We start from the raw sequence: 19,439 nt of genomic DNA on the forward strand, positions 1-19,439 counted from the left end.
AATCAAGTTTTCTATTTAATTTTTCCTTAATAGATATGTTTAGAAATCTTATATCGTTTTTTTTCGAGGCAGAGTCTTGCTCTGTTGCCCAGGCTGGAGTACAGTGGTGTGATCTCAGCTCACTGCAACCTCCACCTCCCAGGTTCAAGTGATCCTCCCTCCTCAGCCTCCCAAGTAGCTGGGACTATAGGCACACACCACCATGCCCAGCTAATTTTTTTTTTTTTTTTTTTGTAGAGATGGGGTTTCACCATGTTGCCCAGGCTGGTCTCGAACTCCTGGGCTCAAGTGATCCACCTACCTCACAGCCTCCCAGCGTGCTGGGATTACAGGTGTGAGCCACCACACGCAGCCAAGTAGATATATTTAGAAATCTCTACCCAACATCTAAGGAATATATGTTTTTCTCAAGCACATGTGGAACATTTGCAAATCTCGAATACCAAAGAAGCAGTGTCATATAAGCTATTTAGTGTGTCTACAATATAATTAAAGAACAATAACAAAAACTTGGACAAGAAAAAACTATGTTTGTAAATGTTAAAATACACTAACTCATTGTGTTACTGATTCATAAATTTATGGATTGTGCCATGAGATACAAAGAATTCCAAATATGTAGTTCTGGTGAGGCAAATGAAGCCTGGTTGTGAAAGAAAAAAGTACACATTAGTGTAAGTAGATTAGCACAGCCAATTTTAATTAGGTCACTTCCTGCCCAGAGTTAGAGAGCAAGCTGATGATAATAATATTGCTTATATGGTTCTTCACAGTCTTAAAGCAACTTCATGCACACTTCTAAAAAAAAAAAAGAAAATACTTGGAATGATAGTAACACTATATATTGAACCTTATAAGATGTAGCTTTAAAAACAAAAGTACCTCAGGAAAATACAGCATTAAATGTTTATGTTAAAAAGAAAGCTGGAAAGAAGTAATGAAGGCCAGGTACAGTGGCTCACGCCTGTAGTCCTAACACTTTGGGAAGGAGAGGCGGGTGGATTTCTTGAGTCCAGGAGTTCCAGACCAGCCTGGGCAACATAGCAAGACCCCATTTCTATAGAAAATACAAAAAGTAACCAGGCATAGTGGTGCACACCTGTGGTCTCAGGTATTTGGAAGGCTTAGGTGGGAGGATTGCTTGAGCCTGGGAGGTCGAGGCTGCAGTGAGCTGAGATGGATCACACCACTAGACTCCAGCCTGGGTGACAGATCAAGACCCCGTCTCTAAATAATAAAATTTAAAAAGCAAAAGAAGTAAAGGGAAGTAAGGAGCAGCAAGGATGAAACCAAACTGTCTTTGTTCTCAGGTGATGAAACTGTCCACATAGAAAACCTCAAATAATATACAAATGAATTATTAGAATTAATGATAAGTTGTTGGCTCAGAGACAAAAATCAATTGCATTTCTACAGTCCAGAAACTAGAATACAATGAAAATATTCCATTTATCATAACAAAAGATACAAAGTAACTAAAATGAAATTAGCAAGAGTTGTGCAAGAAGCACCCAACCATTGCAGCTCCAACAGCCCCAAGTTTCCAGCTTCCATTTCCCAAAGGAAGGGGATGCAAGGGCGACAAGATGGTGCCAGGTGGCCTCTCAGACCTTTTGGAGGTTTCTTGACCCAGCCTTGCTGACTTTCTGGAGTGTGTTGGGGAAATCCTGTTGGGTGAATCCATGAAAAATTCCAACTCCTGGCAAAATCGCAAAATTGCGGCCCTAGAAATGTTCTCAGATTTTTTTTTTTTTTTAAAGACAGAGTCTTGCTCTGTTGCCCAGGCTGGAGTGCAGTGGCATGATCTTGGCTCACTGCAACCTCCACCTCCCAGGTTCAAGGGATTCACCTGCCACAGCCTCCCAAGTAGCTGGGATTACAGGCACGTGTATTTTTAGTAGAGACTGGGTTTCACCACGTTGCCAGGCTGATCTCGAACTCCTGACCTCAAGTGATCCGCCTGCCTTGGCCTCCCAAAGTGCTAGGATTACAGGCATGAGCCACTGCTCCTGGCCAAAATGTTCTCAGCTCTTAAATCTTCTAGAAGACACCAAATGTCTGGAGTGATTTACGGCATGAATCCAGGATCATTTTTATCAAGAGGAGTAGAAGAACCAAGTCCTCAAAAATTTAATTCCAAAGTATGACCCCAACACTATGTCTTCAAAACGTCCAGTGTTTCAAGTGTACCCATGCTCTTGGGTGTTATTCAATGATGGCAGCTAAGAAAACTGACAGCCCAACTGCTTTCAAAATCAAGTCCCCAATGTGTCCCCAACAATAATTCAATATCGTATCCAATGTCATTTTTTTTTTTTTTGAGATGGAGTTTCGCTCTTGTTGCCCAGGCTGGATTGCAATGGTGTGATCTTGGCTCACTGCAACCTCTGCCTCCTGGGTTCAAGCGATTCTCCTGCCTCAGCCCCCCGAGTAGCTGGTATTACAGGCACCAGCCACCACACCCGGCTAATCTTTTTGTGTTTTTAGACAAGAGGGGTTTCGCCATGTTGACCAGGCTGGTCTTGAATTCCTATCCTCAAGTGATCCGCCCACCTCAGCCTCCCAAAGTGCTGGGATTACAAGCGTGAGCCACCGCGCCCAGCCGTATCCAATGTCTTGAGTAAATCAGCTTTGTTGGGTGTTATTCAAGAACGGCTGCTATGAAAACCTGGAGAAACTCCTTTCAAAATTGAGTCCCAAATGTGTCCCTAATCCTTAAATCTTCAATGTTGCATCCAATGTCTGAAGTAAATCCACGCTATTGGATTTGATTGCAGGCTAGTTCCAACAGAGACAAGTAGATCCAACTCCTTATAAAATCAAATCTCAAACTGTGTTCCCATCTCTGAGACCCAGACTGCATCTAGTATCTGGAGTAAATCTATGCTGTTGGACATGATTCCAGATTCTAGGATAGTTATGATGGAGATAAGTTATTTCAGCTTCTTACAAATAAAGGTCCAAGGTGTGTTGTTTCCTTTCCCTGAGCAGGTGGAATAGGTCTGTGGAGAGTGACAGGCGCAGATGGTTTGCTGTGAAGATGTGGATGGAACCCCTTATAACATGGATGTCCAAGGTATGTCCTGGTTCTTAAACTTGAACTCCTGGTCTCAAGCCATCCTCCCACCTCCACCTTCCAAAGTGCTGGGATTATAGGCATGAGCTACCACGCCTGACCTCAATTCTTAAGTTTTCCAGACGGTATCAGATGTTGCTACTAAATCTGTATCCAGTAAATCCATGTTGCAGGATCTTCCACAATGGGATAATAAATTGAATGCCTTAAAAGATTTGACCTGAACTCAAATGTCTAAAGTCGTTCAGTGTTGAAATGACCGGGCAAGGTCAGGATGGATTGCAATGAAGAGTGGGTTGAATGCCTCATAAAGGCCCACAGTGTGTCTCAACTCTTCAGCTAGGGACCTTGGGAGGCCACTCACTCTCATTTGCCACAAAATCCTTGCATGACAAACTATTTTTGCACTGTGCTTATCTTAGGAAACTCCGTCTCAAAAAAAATCTTATTTTGCACTGTGCTTATCTTCCCAGGCACCAGAACCGAAGGGAAAACTTGTACATAGTTGCAAATAACTTCACACTACTCCATCCCCTCTACTGCCACAGGATCTACTTTGAGGCACTAAGAAAAAAAAAGACATCAGTTTGAAAAGTGCCCCTATCAGAACAACATGAATTCTGCTAAAATTGAAGCAAGAACAAACATCAACATTTTGTTTTTTGAGGCGGTGTCTTGCTCCGTCATCCAGGCTTGAGGGCAGCGGCGCAATCACAGCTCACTGCAACCTTCACCTCCCAGGTTGAAGAGATTCTCCTGCCTCAGCCTCCCAAGTAGCTGGGATTACAGGCAACTGCCACCACGCCCAGCCAATTTTTTGTATTTTTAGTAGAGACGGGGTTTCACCAGGTTGGCCAGGCTGGTCTCAAACTCCTGACCTCAGGTGATCTGCCTGCCTTGGCCACCCAAAGTGCTGGAATTACAGGCATAAGCTACCACACCCAGCCAAACATCAGATTTATGATGAAGCTTCGGTGGAAGAAGGTGAAATCACTGATGCTTTATGAAAAGTTTATGAGAACAATGCCTCAAATAAATCAGCAGTTTACAAATGATAACTTATTTTAAGAAAGGGTAAGACAATGTTGAGGGTGAGGCCTGCAGCAGCAGATCATCTATATCAATTTTCAAGGAAAAAATTCACTTTGTGTCTCAACTGAAGAGAACTGGCGATTAACAGCCCAAACAATAGCCAACATCATAGACATCTAATTGGTTCGGCTTACACAATTCTGACTGAAAAAGTTCAGCAAACTTTCCACTGAATGGTTGCTAAAAGTATTGCACCCAGATAGGCCGGGCGCGGTGGCCCATGCCTGTAATCCCAGCACTTTGTGAGGCCAAGGTGGATGGATCGAAAGGTCAGGGATTCAAGACCAGCCTGGCCAATATGGTGAAACCCCACCTCTACTAAAAATACAAAAATTAGGCGGCTGCAGTGGTGCGTGCCTGTAGTCCCAGCTACTCAGGAGGCTGAGGCAGAAGAATTGCTTGAACCCAGGAGGTGGAGGTTGCAGTGAGCCAAGATCGAGCCACTGCACTCCAGCCTGGGCAACAAGAGCGAAACATCGTCTCAAAAAATAATAATAATAATAAAATAATTTTTTAAACTCACCGCCTCAGCTTTATAAAGCAGAGCTTTTATTTATTTATTTATTTATTTATTTTTATTATTTTTGTTTTTGAGGTGGAGTCTTGCTCTTGTCACCTAGGCTGGAGTACAGTGTGGCACAATCTCGGCTCACTGCAACTCTGCCTCCCGGGTTCAAGCAATTCTGCCCCAGCCTCCTGAGTGGCTGCACCACCATGAGCGACTAATTTTTGTATTTTTAGTAGAGTCGGGGTTTCACCGTGTTGGTCAGTCTGGTCTCCAACTCCTGACCTCGTGATCTGCCCGCCTTGGCCTCCCAATCACTTGAACCTGGGAGGAGGAGGTTTCAGTGAGCCGAGATTGTGCCACTGCACTCCAGCCTGGGCAACAGCGTGAGACTCTGTCTCAAAAACAAACAAACAAACAAACAAAAAGGCCGGGGAAAGCTTCACCAAAGAGTACTTCCCCACTTCACGACAATGCTCCTGACTTCTTATTGTTTTGTAATCTTAAAAAAGTCTTTAAAGGGGCCGGGCGCGGTGGCTCACGCCTGTAATCCCAGCACTTTGGCAGGCCGAGGCGGGCAGATCACGAGGTCAGGAGATCGAGACCATCCTGGCGAACACAGTGAAACCCCGTCTCTACTAAAAATACAAAAATTAGCCCAGCGTGGTGGCGGGCACCTGTAATCTCAGCTACTCAGGAGGCGGAGGCACGAGAATTGCTTGAACCCGGGAAGCAGAGGTTGCAGTGAGCGAGATTACGCCACTGCACTCCAGCCTGGGCAACAAAGCGAGACTCCGAAAAAAAAAAAAAAAAAAAAGTGGGTGCTGTGGCTCACGCCTGTAATCCCAGCACTTTGAAAGTCCGAGGCCGGTGAATCACGAGGTCAGGAGATCGAGACCATCCTGGCTAACACGGTGAAACCCCGTCTCTACTAAAAATACAAAAAATTAGCTGGGCGCGGTGGCGGGCGCCTGTAGTCCCAGCTACTCGGGAGGCTGAGGCAGAAGAATGGCGTGAACCCAGGAGGCGGAGCTTGCAGTGAGCCGAGATTGTGCCACTGCACTCCAGCCTGGACGACAGAGCGAGACTCCGTCTCAAAAAAAAAAAAAAAAAAAAATCTTTAAAGGGCACCCATTTTTCTTCAGTTAATAATGCAAAAAAGACTGCATTGACATGGTTTAATTCCCAGGACCCTCTGCCCTTTAAGGATAAACTAAATGCATATCATAGCTTTACAAAAATGTCTTGCCCTTGATAGAGCTTATACTGAGAAATGAGGTTTATATTTTTTATTTTAATATTTTGATTCCATTTTCCAATAAGTTTTTAAAGTCCCCTCATATACCTAGAAGCGAAATTACTGGGTCATATGGTAACTCTATGTTTAACCCCTTTTGTTGTGATAAAATATATGTAACATAAAACTTGTCATTTTAACATTTTTAAGTGTACAATTCAGTGGCATTATTTTCACAATGTTGTGCAACTGAAACGGGTAAAGTTCCTTTTCCCCCTCGCAGGGCGTGCGAATGGGGTGTGGCGTGCGACGGGGGTGTGGCGTGCGAGGGGAGTGTGGCGTGCGAGGGGGGTGTGGCGGGCGACGGGGGTGTGGCGGGCGAGGGGGGTGTGGCGGGCGAAGGGGGTGTGACGTGAGAGGGGGGTGTGGCGTGCGAGGGGGGTGTGGCGTGCGAGGGGGGTGTGGCGTGCGAGGGGGGTGTGGCGGGCGAGGGGGGTGTGGCGGGCGAGGGGGGTGTGACGTGAGAGGGGGGTGTGGCGTGCGAGGGGGGTGTGGCGTGCGAGGGGGGTGTGGCGTGCGAGAGGGTTGTGGCTCGCTTTTTCAGAGCCAGGCTGCTCAAACCTCTAGGGGAGCATACAGACAGGCAGAGGCTGTGGGCCTCCAACCCCACGGCAGCATGTAGGGGTGGATGTTTACAGCTCCTGAAGCCCCAGTGGGCGTGTGTTACAGGGTGCTCTTTTAGTTTTGCTGTCTATAGGCGACTTGTGTTAACCAACTTAAGTGGGCTCTCAACCTTGTCATAGGACAGAGGGCTTTCTATATCCCGGGTTCTTGCCTTGGTGTACGAGAAGATCACACCTGGGCTTAGAGAATGGGTGCAAGGTTTTATTGAGTAGAGATAGCTCTTGGCAGATGTTGGAAGCCAGAAGAGAATGGAGTAGGAAGGTTTTCCCCTGGAGTGGGGCCACTCAGCAGCCCGGGACCCCCTTCCACAGTCCCAGCCAAACTCCGCGTCGTTCTGCTGGTCAGCGGCCTGCTGGCGTGCCAGTGCCTGCTGATGTGTTCCTCTGGACGTCCAGCCGCCTGTGTGTTCCTCCACTGATGTGCTCCTCTCCACGTCCGGCTACCTGTGTGTCTGCCTGCTAAGGTCTTGGGGGTTTTTATAGGCACAGGATGGGGGCGGGGCAGGCCGGGTGGTCTTGGGAAATGCAACATTTGGACAGGAAAACAAAAATGCCTGTCCTCACCTAGGTCTGTGGAGGTGGAGCTGTAGCCAAGGACCACGTTCTCACGTCCTTCTCTACCCAGCACTTCCTTCCCACCTTTCCATATCATTTATAGGGACCATGCTCTTCCCTTCCCAGCACTTCCTTTCGGTATCACAACCGTTACTGCTACGTATTTCTAAAATTTTCATTACCCCAAACAGAAATTATACAACCATTAAGCAATAACTCACCATTCGTCTCCCCACACCACCCCAGCCCCTGGGAACCTCTAATCTACTTTCTGTCTTTATAAATTTGCCATTCTAGATATTTTATATAAGTGGAATCATACAATATTTGTCATCTTGTGTCTGGCTTATTACAGCATAACGTTTAGCATATAATATTATAGCATAATATTTCAAGGTTCACCCATGTTGTAGCAGGTATCAAAATTTTACTCTTTTTTTAAGGCTGAATAATACTTCATTGCATGTTTATCCGTTCATCAGCTGATGGACATTTCAATTGTTTATGCCTTTTGGCTTTTGTGAATAATGCTGCAATGAACATTGGTGTATAAGTACATGTTTGAGTTCCTGACTTTCAGTTCTTTGGGGTATATACCTAGGAGTGGAATTGCTAAGTCATACGGTGAGTCTGTGGTTAGCGTTTTGAGGAACCACCAAACTGTTTTCCACAACGGCTGTACCACTTTACATTCCCACTAGCAATGTATGAAGGTTCCAATTTCTCCACATCTTTGTCAACACTTGTTATTATCTATTTTTTTTATTACAGCCATCCTAGTGTATGCAAAGATTCTTTTATTTTTAGGCCACTTCTTTTCAGTTATGATTTTCTAGGAAATTATCCATTTCAACAGAGTTTTCTTTTTTTTTTTTTTTTTTGAGATGGAGTCTTGCTCTGCCGCCCAGGCTGGAGTGCAGTGGCGCGATCTCGGCTCACTGCAAGCTCTGCCTCCCAGGTTCACGCCATTCTCCTGCCTCAGCCTCCCAAGTAGCTGGGACTACAGGTGCCCGCCACCACGCCCGGCTAATTTTTTGTATTTTTAGTAGAGACGGGGTTTCACCGTGTTAGCTAGGATGGTCTCGATCTCCTGACCTTGTGATCCACCCACCTCGGCCTCCCAAAGTGCTGGGATTACAGGCATGAGCCGCCACGCCCGGCCTCAACAGAGTTTTAAGATTTATTGTCCATAAATTTGTACACTAAACATTTCAGTGTTTTTTGTTGGTGGTGGTGGTTTTCTTTTTTTTTTCTTTTTTTTTTTTTCTGAGAGAGGATCTCACTCTGTCACCCAGGCTGGAGTGCAGTGGCGTGATCTCGGCTCACTGTAACCTCCACCTCCCGGGTTCAAGCAATTTCCTGTCTCAGCCTCCAGAGTAGCTGGGATCACAGGCGCCTGCCACCACCCCTGGCTAATTTTTGTATTTTTTTTTTTTCAGTAAAGACGCGGTTTCACCATGTTGGGCCAGGCTGGTCTTGAACTCCTGACCTCGTGATCCACCTGCTTCAGCCTCCCAAAGTGGTGGGATTACAGGTGTGAGCCACCACGCCCCACCTTCAGTGTTCTTTCAAAGGGCAATAAATGGGCCGGGTGCGGTGGCTCACGCCTGTAATCCCAGCACTTTGGGAGGCCGAGGCGGGCGGATCACGAGGCCAGGAGATTGAGACCATCCTGGCTAACACGGTGAAACCCCGTCTCTACTAAAAATACAAAAAAAATTAGCTGGGCGTGGTGGCGGGCGCCTGTAGTCCCAGCTACTCGGGAGGCTGAGGCAGGAGAATGGCGTGAACCCGGGAGGCAGAGCTTGCAGTGAGCTGAGATAGTGCCATTGCACTCCAGCCTGGGTGACAGAGCGAGACTCCGTCTCAAAATAAATAAATAAATAAATAAATAAATAAATAAATAAATAATAAAAAATTAAAAAATAAAGGGCAATAAACGGCCGGGCACGGTGGCTCATGCCCATAATCCCAGCACTTTGGGAGGCCAAAGCAGGTGGATCACCTGAGGTCAGGAGTTGAAGACCAGCCTGGCCAATATGGTGAAACCTCATTTCCATTAAAAATACAAAAATTAGCTTGGTAGGGTGCCACATGCCTGTGATCCCAGGTACTCAGGAGGCTGAGGCAGGAGAATCATTTGAACCCGGAGGCACAAGTTGCGGTGAGCTGAGATCGCTCCACTGCACTCCAGCCTGGGTGACAAAGCAAGCCTCTGTCTCAAAAATAAAAAATAAATTTAAAAAGGCAGTAAACATGTATGCCTTTTTTGTGATCTGTTGTGAAGCTTGTCAATTTTATTAGACTCAAAGAACCAAGTTTCTTTTTTGTTGTTGTTGTTGGATGATCCTCTTTGTTGAATATTTTCTTTTCTTTTCTTTTCTTTTTTTTTTTTGAGACGGAGTTTCGCTCTTTTTGCCCAGGCTGGAGTGCAATGGCGCAATCTTGGCTCACCACAACCTCCACCTCCCAGGTTCAAGTGATCCTCCTACCTCAGCCTCCCGAGTAGCTGAGACTACAAACATGTACCACCACGCCCAGCTAATTTTTTTTGTATTTTTTAGTAGAGACGGGGTTTCTCCATGTTGGTCAGGCTGGTCTCAAACTCCCAACCTCAGGTGATCTGCCCACCTCAGCCTTACAAAGTGCTGGGATTATAGGCATGAGCCACCGTGCCCGCTAATATTTTCTTATTTTATTCAAATTTCTACCTTTTCAGGCCAGGTGCGGTGGTTCATGCCTGAAATTCCAGCACTTCAGGAAGTTGAGGCAGGCAAATCGCTTGAGCCCAGGAGTTCATGGCGAGACCCCCTCCACAAAAAATAAAAAAATTAGCTGGGTGTGATGGTGTGTGCCTGTAGTCCCAGCTACTCTAGAGGCTGAGACAGGAGGATCACTTGAGCCCATGAGGTTGAGGCTTCAGTGAGCTGTGATCACACCACCACATTCTACTCTGGGCAACAGAGCAAGATGCTGTCTCAAAAAACAAACAAATTTCTATCTTTTATTTTGTCTTTTATTTTACTTACTTTTTGTCTGTTCTTTTTCTTACACCTTTTTCTTTTCTTTTCTTTTTATTTATTTATTTATTTTTGAGATAGAGTCTAGCTCTGTCACCCAGGCTGGAGTGCAGTAGCATGATCTCAGCTCTGCAACCTCTGCCTCCCAGGTTCAAACGATTCTCCTGCCTCAGACTCCCGAGTAGCTGTGACTACAGGCATATGCCAACATGGCTGGTTAATTTTTGTATTTTTAGTAGAGATGGGGTTTCACCATGTTGGCCAGGCCAGTCTCAAATTCCTGACCTCAGGTGATCTGCCTGCCTGGGCCTCCTAAAATGCTGGGATTATAGGCATGAGCCACTGCACCTGGCCTCACATCTTGAGTTAGAAATTTCATTCACTAATCTTCAACTACCTTTTCCAATACAAGCATTTGTCTTTTAATATATTTCCATTATCATTTAATTCTAAGTATATTATGATTTCTTTTTTTTTTTTTTTTTAGAGATGGACTCTCGCTCTGTCACCCAGGCTGGAGTACAGTGCTGTGATCTCAGCTCACTGCAACCTCCGCCTCCTGGGTTCAATTAATTCTCCTTCCTCAGCCTCTGTAGTAGCTGGGATTACAGGCATCAGCCACCATGCCCAACTAATTTTTGTATTTTTAATAGAGAAGGGGTTTTGCATGTTGGTCAGGCTGGTCTTGAATTCCTAACCTCGAGTGATCCACCCTTCTCAGCCTCCCAAAGTGCTGGGATTACAGGTGTGTGCCACCACACCTGGCCTATTATAATTTCTTTCTTTCTTTCTTTCTTTTTTTTTTTTAGACCGAGTCTTGCTCTTCTTGTCCAGGCTGGAGTGCAATGGCACAATCTTGGCTCACTGTAACCTCTGCCTCCCAGGTTGAAGCAATTCTCCTGCCTCAGCCTCCCAAGTAGCTGGGATTACAGGCACCTGCCACCACGCCCAGCCAATTTTTTGTATTTTTAGTAGAGACAGGGTTTCACCATGTTGGCCAGGCTGGTCTGGAACTCCTGACCTCAGGAGATCCACCTGCCTCGGTCTCCCAAAGTGCTGAGATTACAGGTGTGAGCCAGCCTATAATTTCTATTATGATTTTTTTCTTTGACTCATGAGTTAGGGTTTTTTTCCCCATACTTTCCAAGCATAAGGTTATGTCTAACTTAATTGCTCTATTTCTAACTTGAGTTTTCCATCAGAATTGTGTAAACTGAACCAATTGAGATGTCTATGGTGTTGGCTATTGTTTGTGTTGTTAATTATCGGTCCTCTTCAATTAAGGCACAAACGAGATGAATTTTTCCTCAAAAATTGATGTGGATGACCTGCTGCTGTGGGCTTCATTTTCAACATAATTTCGTCTCTTCTTAAAATGAGTTATCCAGTTGGGTATGGTGGCTTATGCCTGCAATCCCAGCACTTTGGGATGCCAAGGTGAGAGGATCACTTGAGCCCAGGAGTTCAAGACCAGCCTTGGCAACATAGTAAGACCCCCATCTCTACAAAAAATACAAAACAAAAAATTCAGCTGGGCATGGAGTCATGTGCCTGTCATCCCAGCTACTTGGGAGGCTGAGGTGGGAGTATCGCTTGAACCCAAAGGCTCAAGGCTGCAGTGAGCTACAATTGTGCCACTGCACTCCAGCCTGGGTGATAGAGAAAGACCCTGTTTCAAACACACACACACACATACACACACACACACACACACTTTTCCATTTGTCATTAATTATGGTTAATTAATAGGATATGTATGTCACCAATTTTTTGAAATTTGCTTTATGGCCCAGAATATCATAAATGTTCATAAAAGTTGACACTAAGTTCCACTAATGTAAAAAGTCTGCTATTGCCCTCACAGTGTTTGCAGAAAGGCAGATGTTGGATTTAAACATTATTATTCCCACTTGCAGAAGAGATGGCATCTGCTTTTAAGGAAAAGCTGTAAACAAAAATTTGCTGTTGTGCATTAGAAATGCAATCTGAGGCCAGGCGTGGTGGCTCACGCCTGTAATTTCAGCACTTTGGGAGGCCGAGGCGGGTGGATCACCTGAGGTCAGGAGTTTGAGACCAGCCTGACCAATATAGTGAAACCCCGTCTCTACTAAAAATACAAAAATTAGCCAGGTGTGGTGGTGGGCACCTGTAGTCCCAGCTATTCGGGAGGCTGAGACAGGAGAATTTCTTGAACCCAGAAGGCAGAGGTTGCAGTGAGCCAAGATCACGCCACTGCACTCCTGCCTGGCGACAGAGCAAGACTCCATCTCATTAAAAAAAATTTAAAAAGAAAAAAATGTCCTGGGAAAAAAAACCTATTACCATAAAATCTGAAGGTCTGAGAAAGGTGCACAGAATTGTGGTGAATCTTATTTACTACTGCGGTCTCAGCACCTAGCACCAACTTGTGCCTTAATCACAGCAGCCATCTCTTTTAGTAATTTGGAGAAAAAAGAAGAGGAAAGAGGGAATAGTGTTAGCATGTAGCAAAGAAAGCATTCTCTAGAGTCAGATTTGGGTCTGAACTTACCTACCATACATGATCTTAGAAAAGTTATTTAATGTCTCTTAAGCCTCCGTTTCCTCATTTCTCAGATAGAAAGAGTAACATTTATGGTGCAGAGTTTGATTACTCATGAAAAGTTACTATATATCACAACCAATATAGAAAAGATACTTAATAAATGGTAGGGGCTATTGTTAATAATTATTGTAAGCTTTGTAATTGAGGGTGGGTTACAGTGCAAAAAAGGAAACATCTTGGTTAAAATAAGATTCCAACTAAGGGTGACCCTGAGCAGTCTCTTACAGTTGCTAGTATTACTCTTTCAGTATTTACTTAATGCCATCAAATGTGCCTGGTATTGGAGACACCACATTCAACAACCAGTTAAAGTCTCTGCCCTTTAGTTTAGACATTTGCCTCAGAGCTGTGCTCGTAAGTTATTTACTTTTGTAGAATTTGCCAACAAGGGCTTTTAGGGGGGCAAACAGAGGAAGGAGAGAAGCTTCGTGTCTGTGACAATTAGGAGTAGTAGGGACTGGGGAGCTGGCAAGGGTAAGCCTTACCTAAGTCTTTTTTTCTTGTGCAGTTTCTTATTTTTTTTAATTGCGTAAAATATATATAGCATAAAGTTTACCATTTTAACTCAGTGCCATTAAGTACATTCACATTGTTATACAACCATCTCCACTATCCAGAACTCCTTCATATCCCAAACTGAAATTCTGTACCCATTAAACAATAATTCCCAATTTCTTTCCACTCCCAGCCCCTGATAACTACTGTTCAACTTTTTTTCTCTATGAATTTGACTATTTTAAGTCCTCATTGTAATAGTTAGGATTCTCCAGAGAAACAAAACCAATAAAAGATGATATATAGGCCAGACCCAGTGGCTCACGTCTGTAATCCCAACACTTTTGGAGGCTGCTGGAGCACCTGAGGTCAGGAGTTCAAGACCAGCCTGGCCAACATGGTGAAACCCCGTCTCTATTTAAAAAAATGCAAAAATTAGCCAGGCATGCTGTTGGGTGCCTGTAGTCCCAGCTACTCGGGGGGCTGAGGCGGGAGAATCACTTGACCCGTGGAGGTTGCAGTGAGCCAAGATCGCACCACTGCACTCCAGCCTGGGCAACAAGAGCAAAACTCTATCTCAAAAAAAAAAAAAAAAAAAAGATATGTATATGTATGAAATATCATGATCTGCTGTCAGCAAGCTGGAGACCAAAAAAAGCCAGTGAGGTGTAGCTCCAGTGGAAGCCCAGGGGCCTGAGAATGAGGGGAACCAATGGTGTAGTGTAAGTCCCAGTCTGAATGTAGAAGAGAGAATTCTTCCTTCCCCACCTTTTTGTTCTATTCAGGCCTTCGAAGAATTGGATGATGCCCCCCACATTGAGGGAGTAATCTGCTTTACTCCCTCTACTGATTCAAATGCTAACCTCATTCAGAAATGCCCTCACAGACACACCCAGAAATAATGTGTAGTCAAATATTTGGATACCCTGTGGCCTAGTCAAGTTGACACATAAAATTAACCATCACACCCACACAAGTGGAATCATGAAATTTGCCCTTTAGTGTCTGGCTTAGCAGAATATTTTTAAGGTTTATCCATGTTGTAACATGTATCAGAATTGTGTATCTTTTTAAGAATGAGTAAATATTGTAGGTATACAATATAACACATTTTGTTCATCCATTTATCTGTTAATGAACATGTGGGTTCTGTACACCTTTTGGCCATCACAGATGTTACTATGAGCAACATTATTGCTCATTGTGTTAGGGTTCTCCAGAGAAACAGAACCAATAGGAGATCATATACATATATAATAAGTATATTATCTATATACTATATAAAATATATAATTATAAATAAAATAAATATATAATCTGTTATATAATAATTTATAAATATATATCATATATTAATATATTAAAAATTATATATGTAAATTTATATATACATAAAAGCTACTCAGGAGGCTGAGGTGGAAGGGTCACCTGAGCCCAGGGAGGTGGAGGCTGCAGTGAGCTGTGATTGCACCACTGCACTCCAGCCTAGGTGACACAGTGAGACCCTGTCTCAAAAAAAAAAAAAAAAAAAGCTGGGCGCGGTGGCTCACGCCTGTAATCCCAGCACTTTGGGAGGCCAAGGTGGCTGGATTGCTTGAGGTCAGCAGTTCGAGACCAGCCTGACCAACATGGTGAAACCCCATCTCTACTAAAAATACAAAAATTAGCCAGGTGTGGTGTGTATGCCTGTAATCCCAGCTTCTCAGGAGGCTGAAGCATGAAAATTGCTTGAACCCAGGAGGCGGAGGTTGCAGCGAGCTGAGATTGCACCACTGCACTCCAGCCTGGACAATAGAGTGAGACTCAGTCTCAAAAAAATAAATAAATAAAACAAAAATAAAAACAAACATTACCACATGATCCAGGAATTTCACTTCTAGAAATATACTGAAAATAATTGAAAACAAGGAATTAAACAGATATTCACATACCAATAATGTTGCTATGTTTGCTCATAAATATATATTCTTGTATACACAGAATAAATATATATATTTATATGTAAATTGGTATAACAATACCAATAATGTTGCTATGTTGCTCATAAATATATATTCTTGTATACATAGGATATAAATAAATATGTATATTTATAAATAAATTTATATCTATACATTCTCTATATAAATATATATAAATATATTTATATTCTGTATATACAAGAATATATATTTATGAGCAACATAGCAACACTATTGGTATGTGTACATATGTTTAAGTCCCTGTTTTCAATTATTTTGGGTATATTCTTAGAAGTGAAATTCCTGGATCATATGGTAATTTTTATTTTTATTTTTTATATTTTTTCAGACAGAGTCTCACTGTCACCTAGGCTGGAGTGCAGCGGTACAATCACAGCTCACTGCAGCCTCCACCTCCCCGGGCTCAGGTGTTCCTCCCACCTCAGCCTCCTGAGTAGCTTGGACTACAGACATGTGCCACCACACTGGGGTAATTTTTTTTTTTTTTTTGAGACGGAGTCTTGCTCTGTTGCCCAGGCTGGAGTGCAGTGGCGTGATCTCGGCTCACTGCAAGCTCCGCCTCCCGGGTTCACGCCATTCTCCTGCCTTAGCCTCCCAAGTAGCTGGGACTACAGGTGCCCGCCACCACACCTGGCTAATTTTTTGTATTTTTTAGTAGAGATGGGGTTTCACCGTGTTAGCCAGGATGGTCTTGATTTCCTGACCTCGTGATCCGCCCACCTTGGCCTCCCAAAGTGCTGGGATTACAGGCATGAGCCACCGTGCCCAGCCCACACTAGGGTAATTTTTGTATTTTTTGTAGAGACGAGGTTTACTATGTTACCCAGGCTGGTCTTGAACTCCTAACCTGAAGCAATCCACCTACTGTGGCCTCCCAAAATGGCAGAATTATAGGTCTGAGCCCCTGCACCTGGCTGTTAATTCTATGTTCAATTTTGTGAGGTATACTGTTTTTCACAGTGGTGGCACCATTTTACATTTTCATCATCAATGCACAAGTGTTCTAATTTCTCTACATCCTTGCTAACAAGTGTTATTTTTCAGGGTTTTGTTTGAAAAAGTGTTATAGCCATTGTAGCTGCTATGAAGTGATATCCCTTTCTAGCTTTGATTTGCATTTCCCTAATGATTAGTGATGTTGAGCAGCTTATGTGCTTATCAGCCATTTGTATATCTTCTTTGGAGAAATCTCTGTGCAAGTCCTTGCCCATTTTGGGGTTGGTTTTTTGTTGTTGTTGAGCTTTAAGAGTCCTTTATATATTCTGGATATGAAGCCCTTATCAGAGACCTGATTTACAAATATTTTCTCCCATTCTGTGGGTTGCCTTTTCACTCTGTGAGTAGTGTCCTTTGATGCACAAAACTTTTTAATTTTGATGAAGTCTCATTTATTAATTTTTTTCTTTTCTTTTTTTTGAGACAAAGTCTTGCTCTGTTGCCCAGACTGGAGTGCAGTGGCGTGACCTTGGCTCACTGCAACTTCCCCGTCCAGGCTCAAGAGATCCTCCCACTTTAGCCTCTGGAGTATCTGGGACTACAGGTGTGCATGCCACCATGCCCAGCTAATTTTTTTGCAGAGATGAGGTTTCATCATACTGCCCAGGCTGGTCTTAACTCGTGGGCTCAAGTGATCCTCTCACCTCAGCGTCCCAAAGTGCTGGGATTACAGGCATAAGCCACCAAGCCTGGCCAATTTTTATTCTTTTGTTGCCTGTGTTTTTGGTGTCATATCTAAGAAATTATTGCCAGATCCAATGCTATGAAGCTCTTTCTCCTACATATTTTTTCTTTAAACAAAATCAACTTTTATTTTAGATACAGGGGGTACCTGTGCAGGTTTGTTACATGGGTCTCTTGCATCCAGGTAGAGAGTACAGTACCCAATAGGTAGTTTTTGAAGACATTCCCCCTCCCTCTCCCACTCCCAGTAGTCTGCAATGACTATTGTTCCCTTTTTTTTTTTTTTGAGATGGAGTCTCCATCTGTCACCAGGCTGGAGTGCAGTGGCGCGATCTTGGCTCACTGCAACCTCCATGTCCAGGGTTCAAGTGATTCTCCTGCCTCAGCCTCCTGAGTAGCTGGGACTACAGGCACGCGTCACCACACCCAGCTAATTTTTGTATTTTTAGTAGAGACGGGGTTTCACCATGTTGACCAGGATGGTCTCAATCTCTTGACATCGTGATCCACCCACCTCGGCTTCCCAAAATGCTGGGATTACAGGCATAAGCCACTGCACCTGGCCTTGTTTTGTTTTTTGAGACAGAATCTCACTTTGTTGCCCAGGTTGGAGTACAGTGGCACGATGTCAGCTCACTGCAGCCTCCACCTCCTAGGTTCAAGCTATTCTCCTGCCTCAGCCACCCAATTAGCTGGGATTACAGATGCCTGCTACCACACCCAGCTTATTTTTGTATTATTAGTAGAGATGGGGTTTCATCATGTTGGCCAGGCTGGTCTCAAACTCCTGACTTTAAGTGATCCACCCACCTCAGCCTCCCAAAGTGTTGGGATTACAGGCGTGAGCCACCACACCTGGCTATTTTTCTTATTTATTGAATAGACTTGGGGTCTCACTTTATTGGCCAGAGTGGTCTTCAAGTTCTGACCTCAAGTGATGCTCCCACCTTGGCCTCCCAAAGTGCTGGGATTACCGGTGTAAGCCACCGCACCCAGCCTTTCTTATTATTATTTTTATTTTTTTAGATCACTCTTTTATTATTTTATAGAGCAATATTTTATATTTTGGGCCTGGCACAGTGGCTCACGCCTGTAATCCCAGCACTTTGGGAGGCCAAGGAGGGTGGATTGCTTCAGCCCAGGCCAACATGGTGAAATCCCCCATCTCTACTAAAAATACAAACATTATCTGGGTACGGTGATGGGCACCTGTAATCCCAGCTACTCCGGAGGCTGAGGCAGGAGAATCGCTTGAACTCCGGGGACAGAGGTTGCAGTGAGCCGAGATCACGCCACTGCACTCCAGCCTGGGCAACACAGTGAGACTTCGTCTTAATAAATAAATAAATAAATATAGATAGATAGATAAAATTCTAGTTCTTTATTTTAAATAAAGTTTGTACCCACTAAATTGATACTGTAACCAATTGGTGGGGTACAACATACAGTTTGAAAAACAGTGCTCTGGCCGAGGGCGGTGGCTTTCACCTGTAATCCCGGCATTTTCGGAAGCCAAGGCGGGCGGATCACCTGAGGTCAGGAATTTGAGACCAGCCTGGCCAACATGGTGAAACCTCGTTTCTACTAAAAACACTAAAATTAGCCAGGCATGGTGGTGCACACGTGTAATCCCAGCTACTCGGGAGACTGAGGCACAAGAATCTCTTGAACTCGGGAGGCGGAGGTTGCAGTGAGCCGAAATCGCGCCACTGCACTCCAACCTGGGTGACAGGGTGAGACTCCATCTCAAACAAACAAACAAAACAAAATAAAAAAACACCAACAAAACAAAAAAGAGAAAAACAGTGTTCTAAGCATTTTCTTTGCCTCAGGGCCATTGAGAATGCTACACCGTCTGGAAAGTTTTTCTTGTATCCTCTTCACCTGGATAGATTTTTTTTTTCAGCCCTTCAGAAAGTACACCTAGGTAAATCTTAATCATTTTTTTAAGGTATGAAATCTAAGGATGCCCCCTCTGTGGAGCTGCCTGCCTGTGTTTGAATCCTGAAGATCGTGATGCGTGAGTTAATCCGCACTAGGAACTCGGAACAGTGAGCAGCAAATCGTAAAACTGCTTCTTATAGTGTAAGTTAGAAATGACACGACTGTTTGTGTAACTATTAATATGTGTCTCCTCACACCTCCCACACTCTAAACACAAGAAGCCACAGAATCTGGTTAATTTCTGTTCATGTTTTTGTTTGTTTGGTTTTGTTTTTTTTTGTTTTTGACAGGCTCTCACTGTGTCGCCCAGGCTGGAGTGCAGTGGCACGATCTCCGCTCGCTGCAAGCTCGCCTCCCGGGTTCAAACAATTCTCCTGCTTCAGCCTCCCAAGTAGCTAGGATTACAGGCGCCCACCACCACGCCCGGCTTTTTTTTTTTTTTTTTTTTTTGTATTTTTTGTAGAGACAGGGGTTTCGCCATGTTACCCAGGCTGGTCTCGAATTCCTGACCTCAGGTGATCTACCCGCCTCGGTCTCCCAAAGTGCTAGGATTACATGGTGTCCAGGCTGATTCTGTTCATCTTTA

Source organism: Pongo pygmaeus, chromosome 1 (genome assembly GCF_028885625.2).
Source record: "Pongo pygmaeus isolate AG05252 chromosome 1, NHGRI_mPonPyg2-v2.0_pri, whole genome shotgun sequence".
Taxonomy (NCBI): domain Eukaryota; kingdom Metazoa; phylum Chordata; class Mammalia; order Primates; family Hominidae; genus Pongo; species Pongo pygmaeus.